The 25,562-nt window shown below is 39.1% G+C and overlaps 1 long non-coding RNA gene across 1 annotated transcript; it reads left to right on the forward strand.

Annotated features, from left to right (window-relative positions):
* The first annotated feature begins 470 nt into the window (after window positions 1-470).
* LOC116158164 (uncharacterized) lies at window positions 471-23,242 on the forward strand. Its single transcript, XR_004142299.2, has 4 exons — window positions 471-961; window positions 4,795-4,874; window positions 13,747-13,905; window positions 22,525-23,242. It is a non-coding gene; the product is annotated as an uncharacterized LOC116158164 (long non-coding RNA).
* Window positions 23,243-25,562: the final 2,320 nt, after the last annotated feature.

The following is a 25,562-nucleotide window of genomic DNA, read 5'->3' on the forward strand; positions in this document are numbered from 1 at the left end:
CCTTCCAACTGCCAGCAGCGGCGGCTGCACAGGCAGCGGCGCGGTCCCTTTGGCAGTCGCAGCTTGAGCCGAGCAGCGGCCTCTTAGGGGCGAGCCCAGCGCTTTGGTGGCGCCGGTGGCGTCCGCGTCGGTTTCCATGGAGGCGGCAGCGGCGGCAGCGGCGGTTGAGGCTTCGGCTGCTGCGGCTGCGGCTGCAGCAGCGGCGGCGTTGGCGACGGAGGGGAACACGGTCTCCAACATGGTCCGCGGGCAGGCGTGCGACGTGGGGCCGCCCTACAGCAAACTCTAGTACATCTGGGAAGGCTCCTGTGGCGTGATGTCGTGATTGTCTGCATCCCGTGTGCCGGCCGCGCACCCCCGCGAAGCTTCCCACCCGACCTAGGCGTTCACAGCCGCGGCCTTGGCCTAAGACCCTCGACCCTGATTCCAGCGCCGACCCAGGACCCCGCCAAGCCGCCCCGTCTTCTGCGCGTCCAGAGTGTGGTGAAGGGCCTGGCCGCTCTTGCTGGGGCTTTGCTCCCGCAGCTTCCAGGTCGGCCCTCGCTCAGCGCGGGGAGTCGGGGAGGGGCACAGGGCGTGGGGGCCTCGCCCCGGTGGGGCCCTTCGTGACCCCCAGGACGGGAACTTGAGCCACCGCCCCAGGGTGAACCCCTCGTGGCCTTCCCTTGACCACCCCGAGTGAAGCCGCCAATTCCTTCAGATGATCAAGACCGTTGCGGCCATGGTCGGGAAATCTGTTGGCAGGGGCGTGTGTGCAGAAAGCCGGGATCATCGTCTCTTTTAGGCCCTCGCCTGTGTTTCCCGCTGACAGCTTAGCTTCAGCACCTTCCGCGGTGCCAGTGGTGCTCTCCTGAGTAAGCTTTCTTAAAAGCCTGCAGTGGCATCAGTGTTGGTGTGGAATGTTTCAAACCTGAAGTTTCCAAATGGATTCTGCTATGGTAGTGTTCGCGTTTCAGGAATGGTAAGTCAGCATCGCTGTCTTGATTTCTTCAAGTGTCATTTGGTTTATGACCTAAGTTGATGCTCCCCCTGCCACTGCCCCGCTTTGAGCCCGACTGAGCTTTCCTACTAGTAGATGGGCATCTAGATGTCTTAGCACAATGACTGTGGGCTTTTCCTTCTAAAGCTTTAGCGCTCAGTGTGTATGCAGCCCAGTTGGGGTTCTTGGAGAAGCAAGTGCAGGCTCCCGGGGTGGCTTGAGATCCCTCAGAATCTTCCCTGGGATCGGGGTTACGATGTTGCTATTTAGTTATTTTTTTCAAGTAGATCCAACCACCTTTTGTCTTTTGGGCTTACGGAGACTTGTGAAGCTTTAAGCTCCCTTCCACCTCTGCCTTCATGGGAGTGTGTCTTTTTTGTTGAATGGAGGGAGCAAACCATTTCAGATACTGAGCTAGGTATGTTATCTCATATTACCTGAACAGGCACCTGCAGAGAGGAAATGGCACAGAGAGCTGTCTTTCAGATGAGAAGCTGTTTCAAGGTGAAGCTAGTACTTAGCGTCGCCCAAATAGTCGGGCTTGAGATTGCCGCCTGAGATCCTGTTCCGGTTGCTGGAGCCCTTTCCATTGCTCCCTGTTTTCCTTCATTAGTGTTGGGAATAATTTTGAAATTTTATCGTAGTTTACCCTTACAAGCAAATTTATTTCAGAAACATATTGAACTTTGAACGTTCAAAATTTGAGAAATGCATTGAGGGAATATTTTTCCATGTATGCTTTATAAGTACGACATTAATACAAAATGTGTAAGAAGAAATTCTTGAATATTTCCTTCCAGTTCAGGAGCAACTTTTTGTGAATGAATGAACGGACATGAGAACATTTTTAAGTGAAAGAATACAGACATTAATTACCGCATATTGTATGAATCCATTGAATTGGAAGTCAGGAATATGCAAATCTGAATTTCATATAAATGAAATCAATCCCAATGTACAGTTTAGTGGCTGTTTGTTTTCTCTCAGTGCTGTTTTTGATTGCTACATCTTTTTTATATGAATATGACATTCATGCTGGTCGTATTGCTGAATATGCCATGCATTCATTCTGTATGTAGGGCATGTAAGAGTGTATCACAAACTATGTATTTATCCCTTCTTTTAATAATAGATATTTGTGTTAGTACCATTTGCGTTACTATAAATTCACAGTTTGTGTATTTATGCATGCATCTTTTTTGTAATTATCTGATGTCATTTACCATGTGTGAAGAATTTTTGCCAGCAGTAATATTGGGTCGATGTGTCTTAAATACAGCTTGAGTGCCTTTTAAGTATTTCCTTTTTTATTACCTTGGTTTCCTTTTGGTTTTTGTGAGTCTATTGTGTGGTTTTGGTCTGTGGTCACCTGTTTCTCAAATATATTAACCCATTTCTCTCTCTGTTGTCTTTAAACAGATTGTCATATAATCTCAAACACATCCTAAATAGAATGGAAACAAATCTCTATTTTCCTGCTTCCCTCTCCCATCCTTACTGATTTTGATGCCGTGTTTTTCATCTTCATGCTTATTCTCTTGCAACTTCTTGCCGTTATTGCCTTTCCAATGATGGTTTTCTCATTTCTAGATCATCCTGCTTCTTTTCTCATCAGGGTCTAAAATTCTCAATCTTTCTTGCAGGATAAGTTTATTATTGCAAAATTCTTTCGGTGTTTGCGTGTCTGTGAAACCCTTGATCTCTCCTGTTATTCTAAAGGATTGTCTTGTGGCATAGGTTATGCTAGGTTGCACGTTCTTCTCATTCAGGGATTTGACTCTCTGTGAAATCCCTCCTTGGCCTGCAAAGTTTGTGTTGAAAAATCTGCTGAATGCCTGATGGAGGTTCTCTTGTGACTCACTTGTTTTAATTTTGGTGCACTTAGAATCGTTTCTTTATCATGAAATTGGGTCCTTTTCATGACAGCATGTCTTGTTGTAGGTCTCTTGGTGTTTATCTTGTTTGGGTCCCAATGTGTTTCCTGTATTGGGAGAGCTGATTCTTTCTTCAGTTTGGGAAATGTTAGTCTGATTCCTTCAGTTTCCTTTTCCAAATCCTTTTCTCTTTCTTTTCCATCTGGGGCCCCTATGATTCATAGAATGGCATACTTCTTATTATCCCAGGTTTGAAATGCATGGCTTCCATTGGTTTTCACTTGCTTCTCTATGTCACGTTCTGATAGTGTGATTTCCCTTATCCTCTATTCTGAGACAATTCTTTGTTCCTCTGCATTTTCTAGTCTGATTTGACCATTTTTAACAAGGCAGTTACCTCATCCATTGTGTTTCCTGGTTATATTTGGCTCCTCTTTAGAGTTGCTGTTCTCATTTTATAGTATTCTGAATTTTTATTCATAGCCTTTCTTCTTCCTTCAGTGTTTTTCTCACCTCTTTTTTCAAGTAAAGTTCTTATGGAGTTTTGGTTCTAATTCATTGTTCATTCTTTAAGGTGCTTTCTCTCTTTTTTAATCGGGGATGGTTCTTCTTCTTTTTCATTTGATTACATCTCTATGTCTCTCTGGCTTAAAGATTATCAGTTATCTCTTTTAGAGTTGAAGGGTATGTTTGAAGTGGCAGCTTTTCTATGTAGGTCATGCACAGTTCATAATATTACCGTGAGGACTGCTTTGGGTGTGGATTGATGCTTCTGTGAGCATTGCTTCTTCTTTCTTTAATTGCCTGCATAACTTTTGTGATGGTCACTCACTCTTGTCGTTTAGCAGAGCCTCGTTTTGGCTAGGTGTTTATCACAGCTTTGACTGTGGCAGAGAGCCTACTCCTTTTTGGTTGGAATTGTGGCTACCAAACGTTCTCTGGGCTGCAGTGTGTGATATGTGGAGTTGGACATTTTCCAATACTCTTTCTTGACAGTGCCCTTGCCCTTGTTTTGCCACGGGAAGGTCAGCACCCTACTCTGGTGACCCACAGGTTCTCTGGCCACACAACCACCAGTGAAAACAGTCTAATAAAATCAGGTCCTAGGGCCTGGTGCAATCACCTGGCAGTCCTTCATCTGGATCGTCAGGGAAGTACCAGGTCAGTGTCATCCCCATTTGTTGCATTTTCCTATGTTAAGCAAGCCTGATGGAAAGGCTTCCCCTTCCCCTGCTGTGCACAAGCACCCTGCTCCTTGCTCTCTCCTCCAAGATGTGAGGGACCACAAAGACAGCAGCAGAGCAAATCCACACCCTCTGTCTGGGACTCCAAACCTTATCTCAGTCCTGCTGATGAAGTTGCAGATTATCTGGCTCTGGATTCTACTTTTCCCCAACTTCCCCCAGAACACTCGAAGCAAAATGATGATGGATGTTTGAGCCCTCCTCCTCTATTCAGAAAATGGCACATTGAGCCCAGGACCAGCACAGACAGTGGCTATGGCCATAGGATACCTAGATAGTCACCACCAGGCCCACGATGACTGTTGGTTTTTATCTGGGGTTAACCAGTTCTGTTCTGTTCTGTACAGAGCACCATCTACAGCCAACAGCTCACTCCAACCAGTTAGACTGCTTCTGTGCTGTCAGCCTTAGCCTTCTCCCTCAGCTTTAGCAGCCATTCCTAGCTCACCATTGCCAGCTCGAGTCAAGTTCTGGGGATCGATTGCTGGCCTATTTTGTGCTGGTCCTTTTCACTTCTCACAGCTAAGCATCTGCTGTGCACTCCTCTCAGCCTCAAGGGATCCCCTTCGATCCCTGCTATCTTGTCCATTATGTGTTTCCCAGTAAAAGAGCATCTCCCGTTTTGCTGTCCCCGACCACCACCCAATATCAGGGCCTGCACTGATTGACGTTCTACTTTTCTATTTTCTCCTACCAGATTTTGTCAGGACTCTTTCTGTCTTTTGAAATAAGAGATGTTCCACCAACGATCAGCAGGTATCTTGAGCAAATGGGTGGGTAAGTGGATGCATGTCTTGCCGTATACATGGGACTGGGTGAGCTAGAAGTCCACTTACACTCCACCATCTGGGTACTGATAAATCGACACTATTTTTTTAAGATATCAATCACAGAATTGTGCTTCTTGTTTAGACGTCCATTTAGAGCATCCATAGTGAGAGAGAGGGTCGAAAGACTCCAGGTCTGCCATTGTGTTGATATCATACTTGCAGCCTTTGAAATGCTTCATAGATTGATTAGATATTATGAGGTTTGTATCCAAATAAAATCATTTCTTAAACCATCTAAATCTAACTACAAACCACTATTGCCAATGTTGGGTACCAGCTTGCCAAGTCTATATGTACAAAAACAGTGAATTGATAAATCAGCAGCCGACTACTGTGATGAAGAAAACAGTTTGCCCAGGTTCAATTGGTGCATTGGACTCACCGATTAGAACCATGAAATAACACCTGGGCTTCCATAGTGCGTGTGGTGCACATTTGTCTCATTGAGTCCTCCTGGGCTCTGGTTGGTGAATCAATGGGCAACAATTTGCTTGAGAAATACCCAAGGAAACCCAAAGAACGCATTTCTATTTAGACTTACTGCGAAAAACATCTAGATCCATGATAGCTATGAGAACAATGCTGCCTATTTTGAATGATATTGAGAAACAGGAGCTCTTATATCAATGATGGATTGTTTTAATGGTACTTATGCACTGGAAAAATTAATTTAAGCCTACAAATTCTACACCTAGATATCCTGCACCCAGGATTTTACTTAAGGGGAAAGAAGGTCCATATAAATGTGTCCATAAATGCTTCTGGTAGCTTTTACAGTTCACTTCTAGGACTGATGTGTAATAATTACCCATACTGTCTTGATACGTGTATGCATATACAATTTGCATATCCATGTTGATGTTAAATAACACTCATATATGTAGTAAATGATTTTATTTTTACTGTGGAAAGTGGATGGGAATGGATAAATTGGGGAGTTTGATATTTGCAAATATTAACCACTTTATATAAAAATAGATTAAAAACAATCTTCTCTATAGCATAGGGAACTATATTCAAAATCTTCTGATAAACTTTATTGAAAAAGATTATGAAACCATTATGTGTTTATGTATTCATGACTAGGACTTTGTGCTGTACACCAGACATTGACACATTGTAACTGACTACACTTTAAAAAATAAACAAATAAATAACATTAAAATTGTTATTCTGGTGATTCCTTTTACCCACCCTACCCTAAATATCATTTTATATGCAAGAAAATCAGCTCCCTACTTTCTCACCAGCACTTAGGATGCTTGCCTCTAATCACTTCATAACTGTAAATTAAAGTGATCCCAATTTTCCCAAGATGGGAAGTGGGAGGAGAATGAGGAGGAGAATTATTTAGTGGTCATCAACTATTCATTAATACTACTTGGAACCAAATAAATAAAGCCTGGGCTTTATTTTTGCTGATATATCTTGATTTTTAAAAATTGTACATTGATAAATCTTTCAAATAATTCCTTAAAAATGAATGGATTCAGAATTGCCTGTGTAAAATATTTTTATTGAAGAGGGTTAACAAAATTAACATGCTTTCTATCCCTTCATTAAAAAGAAAGAATAATTTCAAAATATTATCTCTAGAGCAAATTATGTATTTCACTTTCTACTATCAATAAAAAATAACATTCTCCAGGGATTGGAACAATACTATGAAGCAGGCTGTATTATACCTTTGAGACAGAAGGCACCCTGAAATTTCTAACTGATACCCTGATAGCTAAAACTCCAGATGTCTTCCCAGAATTGTCAACAAGTGGGCAATCCACTATGGATTTTCTATTTCTGTACCATGCCTCTCTGGCCTGAAATTATTGTTGTCATATATTAGCGATATGTAAATTATAACAAAATCTGGTACTTCCAAATACTAGTTAGTAAATTTTCTCCCTTTCTTTGTGTCTCTGTTTCCTCATCTGTAAAGTGGACAGACTGCCGTCCCTGCTATGGGCACTGTGTGTACATGGGAGCATCTTATTTTTATTCATATCCTCAATTTACTCCCCTGTTTTCCACACTACACATCACCCCTGCCTCCGGAAGGACTTAGTACCCCTCATCCGTGAATCCTTCTAGGCTTCTGAGATACTAATTGTCTTTTGACTTTTTGGCAAGCCCTCTCTAAGCACTTGACATCCAGATTTCCCAGCCCTCATAACCCCTCACTCAGCCTCTTCCATCTTCCAAAATCATGTTGACTTACTTGCCTATTCTTTTTATTGGTTTAGTGGGTTTCATTTACAAAGTATGCATTTTTGAGTCTGCTGTGTTTAACCAGAAGTCTCCAACAGAAAAGGAAGGAAGGAAGGAAGGAAGGAAGGAAGGAAGGAAGGAAGGAAGGGAGGGAGGAGTGAGTTGAAGATCAAAACCAACTTCTCAGTTTTCAAAGACCTGCTAACTTTTTAACTTCATCAAGTACCTTTGTTGGAAAGAGGATTCTACTGTGATATTCTTTTCTCTTTATTGTTGGTATGTGAACTGGAAGGTGAGTGGAATCTGTAACCTGAATCAAGGAGATAAAAATAAATAAAGGCAAGCAGTCTGTATCACCAAAATTTTAAGAATTAAATTATTTCTCAAGTAAGGCAAAATAATTATATGGGTTAGACAGAAACACAGGAAAACTAAAATCCTCACAGTGCAGAAAATATACTTTAAGTAATTTAAATATACACCTTCAGTTTCTACAAATGAAATATATGTATAGTTCATATACTTTATTTCAATTTGGCTATTTTAAAATGTGTATCATATCATGCAGACTACATTAGAAGGAGAATATTGATCATAAACATATTTGAAGGATACTTTTAATAAGTAGGTATATGATTAGAATCTTCAAAAGCTTTTTGGACTACTTGTCTTATAAATGTAGAAGGGATTTATGACCGTAAGTATGTAGGAATATATTAAAATTAATTAGAGGGTTCAGTAAGGTTTTGTGAACACTAATAATTTAAAAATATGCTCAGATAATTTAGAATACATTTTTAAATTAGACTTCAAAGTCATATAAAATTTAGCTGTCTATATGAAATAAAAATTTTCTTTCCTAGGAAATAATAAAAAATATATTTTGAAATGGAAAGAATTGGATGCTTATAAATGTTAATGGGGAGTAAAGTATTATATAATATATAGCCCTTTCAAATTGGCTTCAACCACTTAGTCATATGCATTTAAGAGTCCTCCATGTCTTTTCATGTCTTCATAACTCATTTCTTTTTATCACTGTATAATATTCCATTGTCTCAATATTATACCACAGTTTATTTATCCATTCACCTATGAAGGACATCTTGGTTGCATCCAAGTTTTGGCAATTATGAATAAAGTTGCTATATATGTACAGAATTTTTTGTGGATGTAAGTTTTTATTTCATTTGAGTAAATATCAAGGTGCATGATTGCAGGGTTGCATGGGAAACCGCCAAACTGTTTTCCAAAGTGGCTGTACCATTTTGCATTCCCTTCAGTGTATTCTTTTGTTATAATGGTCATTTGGGGACAGTTGGTGAATCTTGAAGGGGTCTGAGGGTTAGATGATAGTAATGTATCAATGTTAGTGATGATGGTTATAGTGTGTGTGTGTGTGTGTGTGTGTGTGTACATACATATATATATATATGACAATGTAGAGGAACATTCTTATTTGTAAGAAGTACAAGAAAAAGCATTATTCAAGGTGATGGAAAATGAAATGGCAACTTCAAATAGTCTGAGAAAAATAAACTTATACTGTGCTTGAAATATTTCTGTAAAATTTATGATTGTTTCAAAAAAATTAAACCATTCAGTTGGCAAAAGCTTACATTGAAAATATGCATTTCTACTAGACAATAGCTAGAAAATTATTCCATATGTATATAGGCAAGCAGGTCCCAACAGGCTCATTATAATAGAGAAATTATAATATGGAAAATAGGCATTAATTCTTCAAAAGGAGCATGGTTATGTGAACTTAAGTATATTTATACATGGAATACTACACAGCAATTAAAAATGAATGAGTGGTCTTGACATGAATAAACAGTGTGAAGAAAATAAGTTGTAAAGAAATAGGGCTCCACTGTTCAGTGTTTTTTTTTTTTTATCTGAAACAAAAATGGCAACTGTTTTACTAAATTTGTGTGTAGTAGGTATATAGGTTGTGATAGATTATTTTTTATACCTTCCTGTGTGATGGAAATTAAAATGTTTAAATTAATATTAAAATTTTAAAACAATAAGATAAAATAAAGCTATCAAAATTTTAGAGGCTCTGAGCAGGATTTGAAAACATGGTCTGGCTTGGCTATAAACCAGACTGAAGTTTTCCAAACAAAACTGTATACCCTCATGAGAACTTTCTGCCTGCCCTCAGGATTCCAAAGTGGGCAACAAAACTTGTGCTGCCCAGATTAATCATCATAAGTGAGACGCAAAGAAGGAAGGGAACAGCATCTTTGAAGAGAGATAATATGGTCTGGGTGACACTAAACCCTTTGGCCTCTGGAGAAAAATATTTCCTTTTGTAGTGTCATGCCCTCTGAATAACATGAAGGGCCAATAAATAGTTATTTCATGTACCATCATGTAGGAGGTATGAAGTTACCTCTAATTTTAACAAGTGCAGTCACAAATGCATTTTAATACCTTACTAAATATATGTAATACCAGACAATGTTATGATGATTACATAAAATGTTCCTATTATAGCATGACTCTAATATTAATTAAAGCATTCTAAATAGCAAGGATATTGTCCATTCCAGACCGTATCCCCTCATGCTTTGCACCACAAGTTTTACTGACCATTCCATAGTTCACTGAATTGTGCCCTCTGCTCTTTTAAATCCTCACTTCGTAGTAGGAGCCCATCATTAAATTCTTTGTTCAAGAAGTTTGTAGAATTTTGGTAGAATTTTGTCTTTTTTCACTAATTTTCAGGAACAGTTTTCTCATTTGAGTTTCAAATCTTCCTGTGTTATTAGGTAAACTCAATATTCCCTATAGACTGTTCCTAAACCAAGCAACACATTTGATTAGGAGAGAAACGGCATTATTTCTGATAGGAGTCATTCTCTCTTTGCAAGTGAAAAGTTAGAAAGCAAAACTACCCAAGGGAGGCACCTTAACTGTGTCTGCTTCATCTCCACTGTATGAAGATGGAGATGTGGACCCAGAATGATGTAAAACTTGATCTTTAGATTCTGTTCAAATATGTTCTCAACTGGATCAGCCTAGAAAACTTTGGGGAAACAAAAGTTCAAGCCACGACTGTAGAGAATTCACGAGTCTTAGTGGAAGTCATGAACATTACTATATTTCTTAATAATGGGTGAAAAAACTATAATTTTAGGATTTTTGTTAGAAGAATGCCAACATACAAGATGGTGGCCACGATGCTACAACAGCACGTGCAGCTGCTCCTGCCTGCACCTCTGAGTAATTCTCTTCAACATGTGCTGTTTCACATCCATCATTCCATTCTATGTAGAATACCATCGAGACAGGAGGGCAGGGGGCAGGGCACAACCATTAAAAGAAGGACATAGCTGTTGAGGAAACGGGATGGAACAATTTGTCCTTCAAAAGCATTTTTAGTTTCTTGGCCTTTTGCATTTCCATATAAATTGCAAATTCCAAGAAAAAAATTAGTATTTTTATTGATATTATATTGAATCTTGATATATTATATCAAATCTTCAATCTTCATGGAATCTTGATTGAACTGATATATTATCAGTTAAGGGAGAATTAATATATTTATAATATTGAGCCTTTCAATCTGGAATTTTACTCCCTATTTAATTGAGGCCTTTTCAAATGTCCCTCTTTAAATTTTATCATATTTCTTCCTAGAGAATTCTTTTAGCTATTGTTAGTTATATTTCTAAAGATTTGATTTGTTATGCTATTGTACATGGTGTGTGTTTAATAAGGTAATTACCTACTATTTCTTCTTGGTATATAGGAAAACATTTGGTTACAGTATATTGACATGATATATATTTATTTCTATGTATTGACATTGTAGTCAATATATTCTGTATATACAATATACTCTGTATATTGAATTTTGTGTATTGACATAATAGTCAACCACCTTGCTAAACTCTATTAATCCTAATAATTATTTGAGAAGGCCCTCTATTTCATATTGAATAGAAATAGTCATAGTAGGCCTGCTTGTCTTGTTCTTAAACATAAAAATGGAAAATGTTCACTATTTCATCATTAATTACACTGTTTGCTATGGATTTTGTTGCTAATATCTTCCATCAGATTAAGAAATTTCTATTTCTAGCTTGGGAAGAGGGGTTTTGCTTTTGGTTTTGTATCATAAAATGATTTTGAATTTTATCAGATGTTCTTATGCATTTATTGAAGTTATATGTTTTTTTATTTTTTAATCTGTTTGTGTGTTATACTGATTCATTTTCTAAAGTCAAACTTTACATATCTGGGATAATACCAAATTGGTCATGCTGTATTATTCTTTTTATATAGAACTGGGTTCCATTTAGCAATGTTTTTAAAAAGAATTCTTTATGTTCAATATTTCATGGGAATTCCCATTGTATACCTAAGAGTGTACAAAAGGTCAGATTTGATATGTGTTTTATGAAGTTGTTCCACTTCTGGTCAAAAATGATGAAATATACTGAAAACCACTTATATAGTCTTTGAAGCATTCCAAGGAATGCCATTGCTGTCAGCACAGTCGAAGCCATGCGTGTTCTTGTTAAAATTCCAACAACAGTTCTAAGAATGTTTCTGTATTTTCTCCAGTAAATATACCAGATATGAAATAAGAATTGCAATTAGAGTCCCCATTTGATTAAGTTTCAATAAACTACTGCATGCTCCAATATCTGCATCCTTCTGCACAGAGCAAACAGGTGATTAAAGGAAGATTGATAAAGACAACTAGCCCTGCATTTTTCAAATCTTCACACTACCTTCTGCAAACTACCTGCAGAATGTTGGCATTACTTTTGCTTTACTATTTGCATTAGTTTTCTACTGCTGAGTAACAATGTACCACACACTTGGCACCTTAAAACAATACTCATTTATTATCTGACAGTTAGGCATGTCAGGAATCTGGGCTTGGCACAGCGGGGTACTCTGCTCAAGGTCTCTCATGACTGGAATCATGGTGTCAAAAAGTTTGGCATCCCATTTAAGGCTTGGGGTCCTCTTTCCAGCTCATGTGGCTATTAGCAGAACTCATTTCCTCACAGCTATAAAACTCGCAGGGGCTGCATCTTCAAGGCAGCATCTGTCTGATGCTCAAACTTCTGAAGAGTTCACCTGATTATGTCTGGGTCACCTAGGATGGTTTCCCTTTTCATTAACTCAGTCAACTGATTAGTAATCTAATGAGAATGATATTCTATCATCTTCACTGGTCCTGCCCACACTCAAGGTGAGATTTTACAGGGTATGTACAGCAGATGGCAAAGGCCTGAAGGATTGATTAGAATTTTGCCTACCAGACCATCCCAGGGAGAAGGTCTCAGGGCTTCCACTTGGCTCTTCCTCCCATAGCAGGCCTCCCTCACTCCCCAGTCTGCGGAGATCATGCGTGGATCATACCAATTTTTTAGTGTGTTTATTACCATTATATGTTCAGTAATCACAGGTTAGATCCATGGTCACACTGAGTCCACTGAAGGACAGCCCAGAATGTCATTTATCACCTGTATGATAGAGCTCCAAGCTGTCTGGTGGATATTAGTGGTGCTTTGGTTCCCAGAAATTAGCATCGACATAGAGCCATTTTCATAATTTCTGTAAAGCCTGGGTGTTTTCTCTTGCCTAGGACACGACTTTATAATTGCCCGCAGAGCCCTCTCTTCAAGCACCAGTTGGTTCTCATCTGCAGTTTCCTTCTACACTCTGTGAACCAACCCTGACATCTAAGCTTCTAGGTTCTGAAACCCCAACCCCTTCATTTTGTTTCTCAAGCTCCAGAGGTGACAGCTGCTTCTTGCAATTTCCACTTCTGTGTTGCCTCACTGTTTGCTTTTTGCCTTTTTAGTCCTCCTTTGTTTGTTTAACCAATTCTGTGTTTTCAAATATCTCCCCTACATGAGTGAACCCAGAGGACATTATGCTTAGTGAAATAAGCCAGTCACAGATGGATGGATACTGCGTGACTCCACTTCTATGAAGACTCTAGTCACACTCATAGAAGCAGAGAGTAGAATGGTGTTGGCCAGTGACTGTGGGGGAGGGGGAATGGGGAACTGTCTGCCAATGAATATCAAGTTTCAGTTATGCAAGGTGAATAAATTCTAGAGATCCAATAGTTAATATTGTATTGAGCAGTTAAAAACTCATTCAGAGGGTTTGTCTTCTACTAAGGGTTCTTACAATGGCAACAACAAAAAAGCACAATGAAACTTTTGGGGGTAATGGAAATATCTATTACCTTGATTGTTGGTGATGGTTTCATGAGGGTATGCATATGTTCAAACTCATCAAATTGTATATATTCAATATGTACATCAATTGTATAACAATTGCACCTAAATACAGCTGTTTGAAATGAATAAAATAAAATATCTCCATTAAAATAACTGTTACAGTTCCTATTTGACTGACTGGAGTCAGACACACAGCCGAGGGTTCTGCAACAGTAGAATGGGTTAATAAACTACAGTATATTCATATAATGTATTGTTATAGTGAAATACAGTTGAACGTTTTATTGCTGTATGTGGATGAAGCTCACAAACTCAATGCTGTGACAAAATGAACGCATATGGGGTGATTTCACTTCCCTGCATTCTAAAATTAAATCCTCTTGTTTTTAGATGCATATATTGAGTATGAAGATATAACAAAAAGCAAGGACATGGTTACCATGAGCCACAGAGGAGCAGATGCCCCCAGCGGAGAGGGAGAGCTTACTGCCAGTGGGAAGGACACACTTCTGGGCATCAGCCATGTTTCCTGTCTTCTCCTGAGTGCAAGTTAGAGATGCTTTATACCCTTTTCTGTATGTGTGTCATAGCTCACAATGTGAAATGTTTTGTTTGTTTTATTTTAACTCTAATACAGATGACTTTGCAACTTGAATAAACTTGCAGCCTTAATTTCTATGAAAACTGTTTCTTTCCTATGTGCGCATTCCAAGCCCTCAGTCCTCTCACATGGAATTATGATGTTAAAACTGTCGACTGAAATAAATGCACAGCCTAAAAGTTAAGAGTTATGTTTTATTTAGCGGGAAGACTCGAGCCTGGATGACAGCCTCTCAGATCGCTCTGAGGGACTGCTCCGAAGAGGTTGGGGAGGAGCTAGGATATATAGGAGCTTTACAACAAAGTCCAGGTAGTTGGAATGATAAAAGGATGCTTCTTATCTAAAGAAAACCAGGCATCTCAAGTTAAAGAATTTAGTGCTTTTCTATGTATGGGAGGAAGCAAACATTTGGGCTCAGTGAATTCATTCCTTTGACAAGCACCTAGCTATCTAGGGCCAGTATCCTGTCCTTTCTTATTCTGAGTCCACTCAGAGGGCACCATTGTGAGTGGCTGCAAAGGCTGGGCTGCAGGCCTGTCCCCACTGGGGGGTGGCAGCAGCCGCTGATGACTTGGTGTCAGCAATCTTTGTTTACTGATATGTTTGCAGTATTTTCACTCGCATTGTAGTATTTTTGTCCACAGTGCTCCCACTTGGTCCTAAATTTGACCAACATTTTGGGAGACATTTCGTGACCAATTTTGTCCCACGGTGCTAGGAAGGCTCATTCCTAGATCAGGTGAAGAATCTGTTGACATGCCACTCAAAGCGCCAGTTTTGGATCAGGCCCTGTTGATACTAAAAATTCTCTGGATCGCCTGTCTTACTAGTCTATTATGATCCACAAGATGTTTACCCCTCGTTGCTCATTCCCATACCTAGAATCAAACTATTACAATTATTTTATGCAGGGTTATAAATTTTTTCTATTTTCTCAAGTTGTTTAGCCATCATCAATCTTGTTGGAGGCCTAGTTACACACTGGGAAATGGAGGAGACAACAATTTTATAAAATAGACAGGATATAAGTAATACAGCTAGTAACGTTAATAAAGTCACAAGTAAGGATTTAATAGTCGAGAAGTTACATTTTAGGGTTAAAATTTTGCTTGTGTTTCTGATTGAGCTTGAGTAATCTTATAAGAAAATTTATATTTATGGTCAGGTTCAGAGCAGGTATTATTAATTGGCCAGATGAGGTCTCCCGCCTTGTACTGTCAATAGTTGCCTACACAGAACTATCATTCCTTTTTAGAATAAATCTTCTGAGGGCTATCTAGTTAGAGCTTTGGAGTAGGGAAACCCACCAAGGTGACACAGAAGTACTAGACATAGTTAATTTACCATAAACCTAACAATTGGATTAGTTCATAATCAAAGGTGTGAACAAATATCAAAGTAATTATTATACAGGCCTTGTCCGGTGTCTTGGGTCAGCTGTCTACCTCAGATGTCATCTTCTTCTCATCCTGGCCTGGTAGCCTTTTCTTCATTTGAGCATTGTTTTAAGGTGAGCAGTGCCCTATAGGTCAGTCCACTGCAGGGGCTCTCTCTGACTGGAAACTAATCCAAAAGTCAATTTCCTTTAGCTTTCACTGTGCATGGTCTAGTTAAGAGTACCTGGTAAAGGGTCCTTTCATTCAGGTTGGAGACAGTTCTTTAAGTCATGTCTGTTCCAGTATGTATAATCCCCTGGTTGTAGGTGATGGGGCATTGGATCTTTACCCAAGGATAGATTACTGAGCTTCAGAAACAAACATACAGTGTCCTTTTAATAATTCAATTAGACTTTGCAGCAATGTAACATAACAGCAAGGAATGATCTGGGAAGTGTCTTAGTAAATATAGACCTCAATTAACACAAGTAGAATTTAATATTCACTAAAATATAATCTTTTCCTCTCTAAAGTTCCCTCATTTTTATCAAATATAGTCAAATCAAGATTAATTTGTTTACAAGTTAGGTCTAATTATTTGATCATATAGGCACTTTTAAATTGGCTGTGTTGGAACTTTTAATAAGGAGTCTCAGGCTAGAATGTGAATAAGGTTTCCTAAGGCCAGGAAAGCCATGTCAAGGGGTTGTCATAAATTTTTGCCTTATACATTTAGGTAAATTGTTTTCTCTTTAAGGTCCTAAAATACCTTTAGATTCCTATATCTGTTAGGAGATTATCTTTTTAATTTATCTGATAGAGCCACTGGGGACCTAAAGAGTTCCCAGTCTCTGGAGGGATCAGACAGAGAGAAAAGATAACTGTTCCAAGTCTGCTTACATAGGTATAATTCATCAAATTGCTGTGAGTCATAACTAGCTTAAGGAGAAGAGTTTCTTTATGTCTGGGAACAGATTAAAGCCAGCAATATTTCAGACAAAATCAAAAATTATAACCATATTCAGCAGTTTACTCAGTCCCATGAACTAATCCTTTTGTTAACAGTGTTATGAAATCAGAGTTTTCATTAGATCTTTAACATTTCTTACCAAGTTTAGTTCAGTGCGATAGTTTTAATTTTATTAGAAACCAGTAAATCTCCTTGAAGAGAAAGCATTTTGTAAAATCATCAGAATAAAGCAATAACTGTCTATAAATGACAAAAGATTTAAAAGCATGTTTAAACACCATTACACTGTAATCAATAAAGAAACCTGGTCACAATAACCAGAATTATGACTGGTAACATTTCAGATACACCAGAATTTTAGGGAGTCCATATAAATTCTAGAATACCTATATTAATAATATTTTCTCATACAATATAACCTAGGAAGATTTATTATTCATTTGACAATACTTCCCATGTTATTTAACATACCACATGAAACTTACTACTTTAAAATCTCTCTTTGGGATGTTTCAGGGGCCCTCTGTAGCATCCCAAAGTTAACTGGAGATCAAAAGAACTTTAATCAGAAATTGACATTTGGGAAGCTTGTTAAAAGGTTTTAAAACACTTGGTCAGATAAAAGTATAAATTACTGTGGAAGAGTACTTATTCATTAACAAGAAAATATTTCAAACGTAAAGGCATAACAGATCACTTAAGGGGTATGAGTAGATTTACAATCTGTTACTGAAGGCAGATTAACATTTTAAGAAAACTTTGTTCATTTAACAGAGAGAAAACCAAATCGAGTCTTTTACCGGGTTATTTCTAAGATTTATTTACTTTGACCAAATTGATTCTAAACTTAGCCAATCGTGACCACGTACAAAACTCTTTCCTCAGGGTTCCTCTTCCACAAGCCTTCCACAACTTTCTATACTCATATTATTTTGTCCCTTATTTTCTCTTTCATTCAGAAGTAACCAGCTTCAGGACAAAGTTACTATTTTCCATTAACAAAACATAATTCCATTCCTTATATCTTCCTTTACACATTCACCTTATTTTCCTAGGATACTGAGAGATTTCCCTTAATAGTAGAGAATACTTCAGGGTGGCGCCAAACATTTATTAATACTTTTAAACACCTTTAGTTTCTCTGTGAAAGGAAGTCAAATGTTAAGCAATTCATATTTCAATCTTATTTTATCTGAAAATGGCATAGCTATTTAATAAACTCCCATCATTTAACTTAATTTAGCACAACTCTAGAATTTAAAGATACCAAACATTTAGAGATTATCTTAAGCATACATTTTTAAAAATAAATTTTTTTAAAAATTTACCCAAAACGTCTCATCTCATTAGCATTTAATTTACTTAGAATTTTATCACACCACATTACTATTATTATTATTTTGACGAATCTGCGACACATATAACAGGATCTTATTTGACTTTCATTAAACCTAGGTACAGTAAAGTTATTATACTTAGTATTGATGACTCTAAATATGTCTATATTAACTAGAACAAACTTAAACTAAACTTAATACCAAGCATTAGGTTAATATGTATTATTTTCCAGTTGACGTGACCCTGAAAGTCGATTTTGACAGTTTTTATTTTAAAAATACTTAATTTGTAAGCTCTTATTTTTACATCAGTTAAGCAGAGCTCTTTGACTTTGATTTTTTTTTTAGCAGTAGAAATAGCTCAAATGTATAATATGTACAAAGACTTATAAACAGACAAAAGCTAGAGATCTCAAAGCTTCACTTTAAAACTTACTTAGGAGTTAGGTATTACAATATAAATTTACTGCTATTAAATAACAGTTGGAGTAAGCTGAATTTGCTTGCTCAAATCACTAAGGCTTACTATTGATGAAAAAGACATTTAAGATTTCTTGACAAACTCTGAAGGACCCGTCAGAGTTCTGAGTTCTAAAATGCCAAAAGTTTCTTTGGTCTTAAGTTTTATCTCTTTGAGCTAATTAGGCTCAGTCCTAGGTCACTGTTTGCTGTATTTACATTTCTGATCTGCAAGACAAAGACAGTTGCTTCCAGTTGCCCAGAGAACTGCTCTGTCACGCAGGCCCAATTGTATCTCCTTAATTTGCTTTTCTGTATCAGTGAGAAGAGCTCTAAACAAAGAATTCCATGTTTTAAAACTTTAAGGTTTACTTTATCATGTCTTCAAATGCTTCCAGAAGGCATATAGTAAGATCTCTTTTCCTTGAGTTATAAGTTAGTTATAAGTTAAACCCAGGGTAAGCCTTTTTGTTTGTTTGTTTGTTTGTTTGTTTGTTTGTTTGTTTGTTAGTCAAGAAAAAAATCTTTTGACAGTTTTACATTTCTTTTTCCAGTTACTCAACCTAATTAACATTAATTATTCTAATGTTTTTATTAGCCTCTCTAAAACCACTGAGAGGAAAGGAAAAACACAAATGTAGCTTTTCAAACCGTTTTTTTTTTTAACTAAGTTGTTAGGTTAAACATTAGATATATTTTTCCACCTTTAAAGTTGATTGATTTTAATAGGTACCAATAAAACCGCTGCTTATAATGAGAGCTCTTAACTTTCACCAATTTAGAAGTTTTTCCAAATTAAAGGATCCATCATATGGCCATCAATTAATATATATATAGTGATTTTAAACCAATAAGATGAAGAGGCTTTTCCACATGAGATTGGGGGTGTTGCCTAAATAAAATTCAAGAGTTTACTCCCCAAAAGGTAAAGGCCTTTGGGGCCCAGGCTGATGAAACAAAGGTTAAAATGGAAAATGCCTGAGAATTGGTACAAAGAATTTTTGAGAATCTCAGTTTATTTCCTTGACCGCCATATGTACAGAATACTTGTACCTTTGCATGGCAGAGTCCAAGTTTTCTTTTAAAAAAAGGAAACACGTATATACACACATACACACAGATAAAACACCCAGAGAAAGACAAAACATCTACATTTCAAGGACACAGGAAGAGAAATCCAAGTTCCCCCTAAAGGGGCTTTTGTTTTTATAAGGTCAGAATTCCAGAAAATATTTTTATCAGGCCTGGCTAGTTACTTTCAGGGTAAGAATTTTTTTTTTTAATTCCCAATTAATGTTGTAAGTTTTGTATGCACGTAAATCTGGCTGGGTTATTAGTTGGAGGCTGGCAACCTGTCATTACTTTTTCTTTTGTTTTGAAAGTTCTATATCCCATTTTAAGGTCGGGTTGTCAGAATAAAATTGCTAGTAGGTTTTCCCGCAGGGACACCTAAGCGACATGAGGCCTTTGCCTCTACCACTCCTGCAAGTTTCTCAGTCACCTGAGAAAGCTGTTACCAGCCAGGAGGAGGGTCCCATTATTTGAGTTGAAAGTTTTCTCATAAGAGTTTTACTTTTATCCCAACAAATTCAATGGAGGTAGCCAAATTGAGGAAAGTGTTAGAGCAGCCTCTTACCTAACCACTCAGTCCAGGCCCCAGTATCTTTCAACCAACCTCACCCAGGACGTCTCCACTGAGTGGGCATTTCCCAGTATCTTTCAACCAGCCCCTCCCCCACCTCGGAAGTCTCCACTGGGTGGGTAATTCCCCCCAGTATCTTTCAACTGGAGGGCCAGGTACCTGGATATACCGCCAAATAAAACTCAGGATCATCAACCAATATGGGAGATCTGAGATCCAGAAGAGACTCACCCAAATTCATCTGGACCCCCCAAGGAGGCTCATGGGCACAAAGGGCCACTGCTGGTACCAAGGCTGTAGTTCCTTGGAGAGTTCAAGCGAAGGAGAGAAGTCTGCTCTGGGTCCCTTCGTGGTCACCAAAACTGTCAACTGAAATAAATGCACAGCCTGAAAGTTGAGAGTTATGTTTTATTTGGTGGGAGGACTCAAGGCAGGATGACAGCCTCTCAGATCGCTCTGGGGGACTGCTCTGAAGAGGTAGGGGAGGAGCTAGGATATATAGGAGCTTTACAACAAAGGCCAGGTAGTTGGAACAATAAAAGATTGCTTCTTATCTACAGAGAACCAGGCATGTCGAGTTAAAGAATTTAGTGCATTTCTATGTATGGGAGGAAGCAAACATTTGGGCTTATTGAATTCATTCCCTTGACAAGCACCTAGCTATCTAGGGCCAGTACCCTGTCCTTTCTTATTCTGAGTCTGCTCAGAGGGCACCATTATGAGTGGCTGCAGAGGCTGGGCTGCAGGTCTGTCCTCACTGGGGTGGTGGTGACAGCCACTGATGACCTGGTTTCAGCATTTTTTATTGATATGGTTGCAGTATTTTCTTTCACACCGGATACACCAGTCCCTGTGTATCAGCTTGCTGAGGCGGGGAGCGGGGGCGGTGGCGTTAGTTTGCGGTGGCAATGGGGGTATAGGGGCTGCCGCGTGGGAGCCAGCAGTTTGCTCCGCTCTCCCCCGCGGCGTGGCCTGGGAGCGACCTCTGCTGCCCAAGAAGCCAGAAGCCCTTCTCCAGGTCAGCTTGTTCCTGGGAGGCAGGAGCGGTGAGGTCAGGGGACGGGTAAGCTTATTTATTATTAAAGATGCAAAACTATTTACATGGGCTCTTACTTAGAAGTAGCTTTATTAGAAGACTGAAGGGTATTTAAAAGATGGAAAAATACCTATGATGATACCATCATTTTTATTAACTAAATATCAAGAACTGTGCAGGGTTAAGATTTGACCCCTCTTGCAAGCTAGCAAGTTAGCAAGATGCAGTTTTGTGGATGCTGCCAGCAAACAGGAGACTCTGTCCTGGGTCAAAGACCAAGAACTTCCTGCCAGGACAGCAGGCAGCCTGTGGTTCATGTTCATGTTGGTTCCTGAGTTCCTTTCCTATTGCTGTTGTAACAAAGGACCACAAAATCAGTTGCTTAAAGCAATACACATTCATTGTCTCACTGTTCTAGGATGCAGAAGTGCAAAGTCAATGTCAGTGGGCTAAAAAAAAGTGTGGTCAGGGTTACATTCCATACAATACCTACCCTTCCCAGCTTGCAGAGTTGCTCACGCTCCTTGGCCCAGGGCCCTGTGTCACTGTGACCTCTGCTGCCACTTCACATCTCTGTCTCTGACCATTCTGCTTCTCTCCCCTAAGGACCTCCGTGATGACGTTTGCTTACCCACAGTGATCTCCCATCCCAAGATCCTTGACAGTCACATCTGCAGAGTTCCTTTTGCCACGCACAGTGACATATTAACGGGTTCTAAGGATCCGACCGTGGACATATTGGGGGCCATTATTCTACCACATTCTTCCTTTGGCCCCACAGATTCATGTACATCCCACATGCAAAATGCATCCACCTCATCCCAACACCCTCCAGATTCTCATTTACTACACCATCAACTCAAAGTCCAACATGTAGTCTAACTGTTATCAGCTCAAAAGCCTAAATACTTTCATCCTCATCACCTAAGTCTGGCGTGGGTGAGACCCCGAGTTTGATACTTCTCTGCTCAAAATCCAGCATTGGCTTCTCATTTCACTCAGTGAAGAAGCAAGAGTCCTTACAGTGACCTTACAGCTTTCCTCCCCCTCCCCAAGCTGAGCTCATCTCCGGTTTTCTCCCTGGCTCACTCCGCTCCAGCCACGCTGGCCTCCCTGCTGGCCCTTGGGGACATCAGACATGCACCCACAGGCCTGTTGCCCTGGCCGGTCTCTGTCCAACTCATATGCTGAAGTCCTAACCCCCAGGACTAAAGAACATGACCTCATTTGGAAATAGGTTTGTTGCTGATGTCATTGGTTAAGATGAGGTCATTAGGGTGGGCCCTAATCCCATATGATTTGTGTCCTGATAAAAAGGGGCAATGTGGACACAGAGACACGTGTACATGGGAGATGATGTGATGAGATGTGGAGAGAAGACGGTCGTCTCCAATCCAAGGAGAGAGACCTGGACCAGCCTCTCCCTCCCAGCCCTCAGGAGGAACCAGCCCTCTGACACCCTGCCTGCAGACTCCCCGCACCCAGGGCTGTGAGACAGTGAGCCTCTGTGGTTCGCATCACCCAGTGTGCAGTGCTGTGTTAGAGGAAGCTCAGCTACTAGCACCCCCTTCTCAAGGTCCTCAGTGAGCCCAGCTCTGGCCATCTCATTTTAACCTGGAAACTGCCTTCCCCTTGTCTCTGCCCCAGAAACCCCCTCTCCCTGATCATATTATTTCTATCACCTTCTAGAATACCATATATTTCACATGACTGTCACGACTGTAGTTTATGTTCTGCTCCTCCTCAGTCCTACAGGGACAAGGATCCTTATTTGTTCCCTGACGGACCTTAGGTGGCTTGACCAGTACCCGTGGCACAGCAGTCAATACAAATTGGCCGGATGGAAGGAGGGATCGTTCCTCACATTCACAGGTGAGTGAACGAAGATTCCGGGGGACTGAGTGTTTCGCTCAGGCCCAGAGCTGGTAACTGTCAGGCCAAGGTGGGTTTCAGGTACCTATGAACCTGAGGGAGGCTTGAGTGATTCCCTTTATGTTGATTAGTATTTCTCAGGTGTCTCTTTTTTCTGGCTCTAACTTTTGACCTCTTTCTGTTATTCTTCTAAGCTTTCAACCAGTTTTAAGTTTTAATTTTGCTTTGTTTCAGGTAAACAAATGAAATCGGTAAATCTTTTAACTCATTATTTATTTCATCTAAATACATTGTGATTAGTGATGATGTTTCATTTCTGGCATCTTGTTTTGTGATTTCTATTTGCTTTGCTCTGCTTTTCTCTTGCCTGTTATACACCTTGCCGTCATGGTTAAGAGCATGGCGTCTAGAGACAGCTTATCTGGGCTTGGTTCCCTCCCTCGCTAACCATGTAACCAGGATATGTAATCCCTCTGAGACTCACTTTCTTCATATACAAAAAGTGGTACTATCCAAATCACAGACTGTGAGGATTAAGTGATAAAATAGATGAAGAACTTAGAATAGTGACCGGCCTATTTTGCATGCTTCATTTTGACTTCTTTATTTTTATTCTCTTTTTAAACAATTATTTTAGAGATTACTCTTGAATTTTAATGAACACCCTAGATATTGAAGGTTAAAATGTTATTTATCCCACACATTGAATTTTATATACCAAATGTTATCCGTATTTTGTTTCCATAAGTTCTGTTTAATTCTTTATAAAAAATTGATCTGTTTTATTTTTCATGATGTCCTGATTTTTCATTATGTTATATATGATTCGTTTTATTTTTAAATGATTCAGTCATACTTATGCTCTCTCTTAGATTGTTTCATAATTTTAGGCTCTGGAATATTAATCATCCTGTGTTTTACGGTTAGACCTTTCTTCCCTGCGGCCACTTACTTCCTTCTGTTTTTAGTTGTGTGTCTGTGTGTGTGTAGAGTTGTGGGAGATTCTCTATAGTGAGTAGAATTTTTTCCTATGATTGTCCCTTACATCCTGGTTTTTAAAGTTTCCCTAGAGAACAATTTTGTGTTGCTTATCCTAAGGCTCCAGGTGATTTGATCAACCTTGAATTATTATATTTTTTTGGCTTGGGAATTTCTGAATCTTAAGTGGAGTATCAATTTGGATTCCACATTCATATAAAGCAGGGGCGTGGAGATTAGATATTTTTAAGGGAGACTTTGTTTTTCCCTAGAGAACCGGTTCCTTCACCCCTTTCCTGTGTGCACATGTGGAGAACTTTGAATCTTCCTTTCAGTGAAGAGGCAAGTCTTCCAATATGTCTTATGCAGAGGTTTCTATAAAGGAAGACTCTTCTACATCTGGTATGGACCCTTTTTCCTAAAAGGACATTGTATCCCTATTTATGTGCAGATGAAAACCCCTTCCCTCCAGGGTGCGGTGGCATCAGCTCCCAAGATTACCACCATTCTGGCTTTAAGTGTCCTCTTTGTATTATCACCTGGGAACTTCCCTCTCCATAGTTAGCTCTGTGTTACTTTTGTTGTTGTAATTTATCCGGCATTACTGAAAGTTGTATTTAACAGGGATCAAAATTCACTCTGTTCACTTGTTTCCAGAACTGGAAGCTTCAGTTCTAGAGTATCTGTTTGATTTTTCTTAAAAGTACATTCCATTATATTTCTCTGGTGAAAACCTTTACCCTGTTATCTATTTTCCCATCATTTCCTTATATTCTTGAATATATTAAACATAGTTACTTTATAGTCTTTATTGTTAACTCTGAGGCCTGCATCACCTGTGGGTTTGCATCCATTGTCTAATGTTTCTTATTCTCATATTATCCATCATACAGTTTTGACATGTTGCATGTCTAGAAATTCTTTATTGCATGGCAGACATCGTGAATGAAAAATCCATATATTAACTTCCATGAGAGGTTTTCTACCTTCCTGTTAGGCAGACAGGGTGAGGGACTGATCTCACTCCAATCAGGCGCTGAGGTGGGTCAGGGCTGAAGTGCCTTTTTTCTTAAAACAGCTTTGAGGTATTCTTGACAAAATAATTTTCACATACTTAGTGTACAACTTACTACACTTTGGCATCAGTATATCCCCAAGAAACCATGGCCACAATCAAGACAGTGAACATACCCATCACCCACAAAACTTTTCTCCTGCCTTTTGTTGTCCCTCCCTCCTTCCCCATCTCTTCCCCTGGAAACCATTGATCTGCTTTCTATCACAAAATACTGGTTTGCATTTTCAAGATCCCTGTATGAATGGATTCATGCAGTATCTACTCTATGTTGTCTGACTTCTTTCATTCAGTGTAATTATTTTGAGAGTCATCTGTGTTGCTGTGGGTGTTATTAGCTTGTTTGTCTTATAGCAGAGTATTGTTTAGTGCTGAGTTATTGCTGACTAGTTTATTGTGAGCAGTGTTTGGATAGACCATCATTTGTTTCTCCATTTACTTCTTGATGGATGCATGGGTCATTTACAACTTGAGCTATTATAAATAAAATTGCAGTGAATATTTGGTTCCATGTCTTTGTATGGACATACACTTTTATTTTCTAAAGCACCCAGATGAGGAAAGTCTGGGTCATATGGTAGATAGGTGTTTACCTTTTTTAAGGAAACTGCTTAAGAGTTTTCCAAAATGATTGTATTATTGTAAATTCCTCATGGTATACATCAGTTCTGGTTGCTCTGCTTCCTTGCCAGCACTTTGTGAGGTCGGTCTTTCGAATTGTATTCATTCTAGTTTGTCTGTGTAGTCGTATCTCATTGTGGTTTTTAAAAGCATTTCACTAATGACTAATGGCACATTTAATCAGCATCTTTTCATATGCTTATTAGCCACCTGGATACATTTAGTGAAGTGTGTTTTCT

Source organism: Camelus dromedarius, unplaced genomic scaffold (genome assembly GCF_036321535.1).
Source record: "Camelus dromedarius isolate mCamDro1 unplaced genomic scaffold, mCamDro1.pat HAP1_SCAFFOLD_123, whole genome shotgun sequence".
NCBI classification, from domain to species: Eukaryota; Metazoa; Chordata; class Mammalia; order Artiodactyla; family Camelidae; genus Camelus; species Camelus dromedarius.